Here is a 6,340-nt window from a genome sequence, read left to right as displayed (position 1 = left end):
AGAAAGGGGGTGAGAAAAAATAAAAATCTCCTGGATCACCTGTTGAGAGAAGAAGAATAGAAAACAAAAAATATTACAATATTAAGAGCAACCTGTTGAAGAGTAATACCAGATAAATAATAAAGTCAAATTCAACTTCATAGTGTTTTTCTTTTCTTTCTTTCTTTTTTAGCTCCTTCTAATTAAAACCTTTAAATAGAATTTCTTTGTTGAACATTTAAGAATACATAATAGATATTTATACAGTAATACATTGTACGTATATTTATATTTCCCGAATCACAAAGAGATAGTTGAAATCAAATAAAGGCGTTTGATTGGTCGTTATGTAAAATAAATAAATAAATAAAATATGTAACTTAAATACATAAAATCATTGTAGGATTAGGGCCACCGGGAGAAAAAAAGTGGGCACATCTTTTTCTCTTCTTTTACAGAATTCAGAGATAAAAGTAAGAATTCATAGATTAAGGTCACAATTTTCTTTCGTTTTTCTCAGAATTCCAACTTTAATCTAAGAATTCTGAAAACGCCGCACACGCTTCCTCGCTACGATCCGCTCTCCTCTGGGAGTTCAGAAAGCAGGGATGGATCTCTGTTAAAGGTGCGGCTGGCACGTCTCCATTTGAAGGCTGAAGAGAAGGCCCAGAACAGGCGGCTGAGCTAGAGTTCGAAACCAGAAGGCTGGAGATAGAGGCAGACAAAGCTGTAAGGCTGTGAAGGCTTGAGCTGGAGTCTCAGCCACAAGCCTCATCTGCCTCTGCTGAAAATCTCAGTTCCACCTCATCGTCTGCTTCTGCTTTCGATAACAATAAGTGCATTTCTTTAGTGCCTGCTTTTAGTGAAGCTGAGGTTGATACATACTTTGCAGCATGTGAACATATTGCTGGAAAAAGGGGACCCTCTCTGATAAGTGGTGCATTGCCTTAAAAGCAAGGACTATGATGCCCTGCGTGAGTCTGTAATGTGTTTTGTTGGTGTACATACACTGATACATACTTGGTGAATGTTGAGAGCTATAAAAGCAGAAAAAAGAGGAACCAGATTTGGTACTTTTGCAACAGTTAATAAAAAAATAATAATACTAATATTAATAATAATGTTATGCTTTTATCATTTTATGCATAAGCTACACAAAAATATTACACATTATAACATTATGGACACAAAGTAAGAGCAACCTGTTGAAGAGTAATACCAGATAAATAATAAAATCAAATAATAAAATCAAATTCATCTTCATACTGTTTTTCTTTTCCTTCTTTTTTTTTTTTTTTAGCTCCTTCTAATTATAGGGACCAAAATTTTTAAATAGAATTTGTTTGTTGAGCATTTAAGAATATATAATAGATATTTATACAGTGTTGAGATGAAATTATTTGAAGTGCCTCAGTTCTATCCTTTATATTAACTAAAATGCCATATAACCATATAGTGTAGTATTAAATGGACACGGCCCTGAAAAATAAAGGCATTAGACTACGTGTCCTTGGGGGGCAGAATGCTGTAGGCTCTTGCCCACGCTTGCCTGGGAAAAAGTAGATAACAGGGGAGCATCTTCTAGTAGAAAGTTACTGAGACACTGTTGTTTAGACTGGAGTGAGAGAGCTTCTGTAATAAAACTGTTGGGGGTCCACCACCATTTTGAGATCCACTGCAACGGGTCATGCAGGACGCATCTCCCTCCTAGAAGTAATTGTGTAAGAGAATAAAGTGTGAAATGGTCCACTGAGCAGTGTTTTGTCTTCTATCAGATTGAGGAATCAAAAGAACTCGGTGAAGTGTTGATATTTAACAACAATAATACATTGTATGTATACATATGTTTCCAGAACCACAAAGTGATAGAAGAAATCAAATAAAGAAGTTTTATTGGTCGTTATGTAAAAAATAAATAAATAAATAAATAAAATGTAAACGTGAATATAATAAAATAAAGAACTCGTTAAGTAAAGATTTTCAAGAATATAATAAAATATGTAACTAATAAAATAATTAACAAAAAGTAAAATAATATTACGAATACATGCTATTTATGAACAGTTAAGACCTTGAAAAACTTCAACTTGAATACATAAAATTATATACTTGTACTCCTTCCTCCCATACGGAAGGGGATTAGGGCCACCGTAAAAAAAAAGAAAAGAAAAGTGGACACGTCTGTTTTCTTCTTTTCCAGAATTCTGACTTTTTTTCTCAAAATTCTGAAAACGCCGCACACGCTTCCTCGCTACGATCCGCTCTCCTCTGGGAGTTCAGAAAGCAGGGATGGATCTCTGTTAAAGGTGCGGCTGGCACGTCTCCATTTGAAGGCTGAAGAGAAGGCCCAGAACAGGCGGCTGAGCTAGAGTTCGAAACCAGAAGGCTGGAGATAGAGGCAGACAAAGCTGTAAGGCTGTGAAGGCTTGAGCTGGAGTCTCAGCCACAAGCCTCATCTGCCTCTGCTGAAAATCTCAGTTCCACCTCATCGTCTGCTTCTGCTTTCGATAACAATAATTGCATTTTTTAAGTGCCTGCTTTTATTGAAGCTGAGGTTGATACATACTTTGCAGCATGTGAACATATTGCTTGCGCATTGCAGTGACCTAGCGAGTCTAAATATGCATACTTGTGCGTGGTTGCGTTCTCGTGTACTCCTCATACGTCATCAGTCGGAGACCAACTACTGTTCCAATTCAAAGTACGCATCAAGACAAGAACGCAAAACATTCCTGGATGTGTTTTATCGAGCATGCATCGGTGGTGACTTGTGTGGACTTGGTACAGCTAAATATCCCAGAATGCTTTTCTTCCACAACTCAAACGCGGCAATACAGTAGCGGAGAAGCGCAGCTAAAAAATGACTCTTTCTGGGTCACAAAATAAACGTTTACTTTTTTTCAGGCGAGAATGTAGCTGTGTAAACTTCAAATGTCTGCTCAATTTAACAAGACATCACATATTTCTAAAAATGCTCCCACGTTTTCGGAGACGTCTGTTACCCACCAGCTCGATAGCTAGCCAGGGTTTCAACGCTCACTAGAGCCGGCGAGAACAGCAAACTCCCAGCACACTATTTTCAAACCCCCACGATCTTTCGCTACTCAGGTTAAACACGATATATAAGTCACTTAGATCACTTCTAAATGTTAATTTGGTTTATTTTAGTGTTTTATGTGTTCCTGAGTAAATTGGTTTGGGCCAGATTAAAGTTACGCTTCATAACATAATAATCACAGTTAAATTAAGAGGGGATGGCAGTGAAAACTCTGGTGTTTCCAGAACCACAAAGAGATAGAAGAAATCAAATAAAGGCATGTTTTTGGTCGTTATGTGAAAAATAAATAAATAAAATGTAAAAAGTGAATACAATAAAATAAAGAACTCATTAAGTAAAGTTTTTCAAGAATATAGTAAAATATATAACTGATAAAATAGTTAATAAAAAGTAACGTTATATTACAAATACATGCAATTAATGAACAGTTAAGACCTTGAAAAACTTAAATACATAAAATTATATACTTGTACTCCTCGAAACCAGAAGGCTGGAGATAGAGGCAGACAAAGCTTGAGCTGGAGTCGCAGCCTTATCTGCCTCTGCTGAAAATCCCGGTTCCACCTCATCGTCTGCTTCTGCTTTCACTATCACTAATTACCTGCTTTTAGAGAAGCTGAGGTTGATACATATTTTGCAGCATTTGAATGTATTCCTGGAAAATGTCAGATTCTCAGCAAGCCAAAGGGGTTGGTTTTGTAAAAGCTGAAGCCCGTAATGAGGTCCATGGTTGTGGTGGTAAGGTGCCAGACCCCTGTTTATATATATAACTTTTTCTACTCTGATTTTATGTTTTTTGTCTGATTTTAGATCAATTGTGTTAATACAGTATGTCAAAATGAAAACATAACTGTAAATTCAGACACGTGAGGTTGTTCTGAAAAGGATGACACCGAACAAGGCAAAATAAATATTTTTTAAAGGTAAAATGTGGAGGGAAAATCAAAAGTAGTTAAAATGGCCAATTATACCCTGGACCCCAGAGGGTTAAACGTTTTTTAAAAGAACCTTTCAGGTGGTATGTGGAAGGGTTGACGTGACCCTTCAAACATGAAGTTGATGCCGGTGCTGTCGGGGTTGGGGCAGTGCTGTTGCAAGACTTGCAGGGTTTAGACCGCCCCGTTTGTTATTATTCCTGCAAGTTTAATAAAAATCAGGTAAACTACTCCACAAAAAGGAGACCCTGGCTTTGTTGTTGGGGTGCAGCATGTCACCTGTTGTTCTGTACACTGATCACAACCCACTCATATTCCTTGCTCGCATGTTTAATCACAACCAGCATCTCGTGCGCTGGGCTGTGTTATTGCAGGAATACAATTTAAGTATTCATCATAAAAATGGTTCTGAAAATGTTTTAGCTGATGGTCTGTCCCGATTGTAAACTTGTTTTGAGCTGTTTTTTTGTTACACTCTGTGGGGTCTGCTTCCATGCTCTAATCTCTGTAATAAAATATTATGATCAACAAAAAGTCTAAAGTCATCATTGGTGGAGTGGACCTCAATGTTTCCTCTGCCATGTTTCACTGTGGAGCTGGTCCATTGTGGTATCTGCGGTTGTTGAATTTATCCTTCTATTATCTACACTGATGATACTGATCAATAAACAATGTCATCAGAAAATGCTTTAGTTTTTTTTCTCTCCAGTTTTTAGTGGTTTGGGTTTGTTTGGGTTTTTTTTTTTTTTAGGTTTTTCATAACAGTTAAGATTTCAATTAAATTTTATTCATATAGCGCCAAATCACAACAACAGTTGCCCCAAGGCACTTTATGTTGTAAAGTAGATCCTACAATAATACAGAGAGAAACCCAACCATCATATGATCCCCTGTGAGCAAGCACTTTGGCGACAGTGGGAAGGAAAAACTCCCTTTTAACAGGAAGAAACCTCTGGCAGAACCAGGCTCAGGGAGGGGCGGGGCCATCTGCTGCGACCGGTCTGGGAAATAGTTGTAAATGAAAGAGACAGAATCCTTCAATCATTTCAGCTTCATTAGAATGAACAGAAATTTAGCAAATACAGAATATCATAGATTAAATAAAACATTTGACATAAACATGAACCACATTTAATGACTGAAGGCATTATAAATATAATTACCCTAAATGGCACTGCTAAGACAATACTGACACCTTCACTAGTAGTATCTTCACTTTATTCATAGTGCTAATGTATGGAAACATCCTGTGAGTGAAGGTGTGTATGTGTGTGTTAGTATCAGGATCAGAGAACGACAGCTTCCCTCTGTTCCAGTCCAGATTCACTCTGATCCTCTGGAGCTTCTTCTTTATTAGGAGAGCAGTGTCTGGAGCTGATGATAAACATGCTGAGTATTTACCAAAACTTAAAGCCCTCAGAGCCCAGGACAGAGCAGGGATAATCAAACCTCTCTGGATTATCAGGAAGCTGCTGCCTCTCTCCTCCTTGTCTCACACTGGTCAGATCTTCAGACAGGATGATTTCTGGATGAGCAGTGTTTGGGTCCAGGATGAGAGGAGTGTAGGAGACCATGTCCTTCATGTTGTTCCAGATGTTGAAGGTCAGGTTGCCCAGGTGTTTGGCCTGGTCTATCAGAGCTCCTGAGGGCAGCTGTGGATCATCCAGCAGGGGGCAGCGCTGGACTCTTTCCACTGCAGCCTTGTAGTTGTGCAGGAATGAGACGTCTTCAGCTCTCAGCTCCTCCTCTGTGGCTCTGACTGTGTCTGAAAGAGCTGCTATCTCTCTGCTCAGAGCCTCCATCTTCTCCTTCATCATCCCACTCTTCTGCTCCTCTTCCTCCCTCAGTGCAGCCAGCCTGGCCTCCTCTTCCTCTGCTAGAAACTGGTGAAGCTTCTTAAACTGCTCCTTAATCTGCCTCTCTGTGTGTCGGGCCTGGACCTTAATGTGTTCTGCTGTTTGATCAAACTTCACTTGAACTTCTTCACAAACCTTTAACTTCTTCTTTAAGGGCTCCAGAGTTTCCTGAAGTTCCTTCTTGTGTTGTTGTGCAGCTTCATCGATGGGTCTGAATCTGTGATTGGTGTGTTTTTCTGAGTCTCTGCAGACGACACACACTGGCTGCTGATGGTCCAGGAAGCTGATGGTCTACTACCACTTAAGGTGGTAGAGTTTGTATGCCCCTGTGGTCTGGGAGCTGGACTGACCAGAGCAATTGACCCTTTTAATATCACCCAGCATATTGGTTTCAGAACCAATCTCCTGGGTCTGGTCTGGATTGTGTCTTTATCCAGAATGCCCATGGTGAGAGGTTCAGAGTGAGGGATACTAGAGTTATCCTGAAAGATAAAGGTAAAGCCTTTTTATTT

The sequence above is a fragment of the Simochromis diagramma genome, unplaced genomic scaffold (genome assembly GCF_900408965.1).
Source record: "Simochromis diagramma unplaced genomic scaffold, fSimDia1.1 OVJJ01000747.1, whole genome shotgun sequence".
In the NCBI taxonomy this organism is placed as follows: Eukaryota; Metazoa; Chordata; class Actinopteri; order Cichliformes; family Cichlidae; genus Simochromis; species Simochromis diagramma.
Note: the sequence above shows the minus strand (reverse complement) of the source record.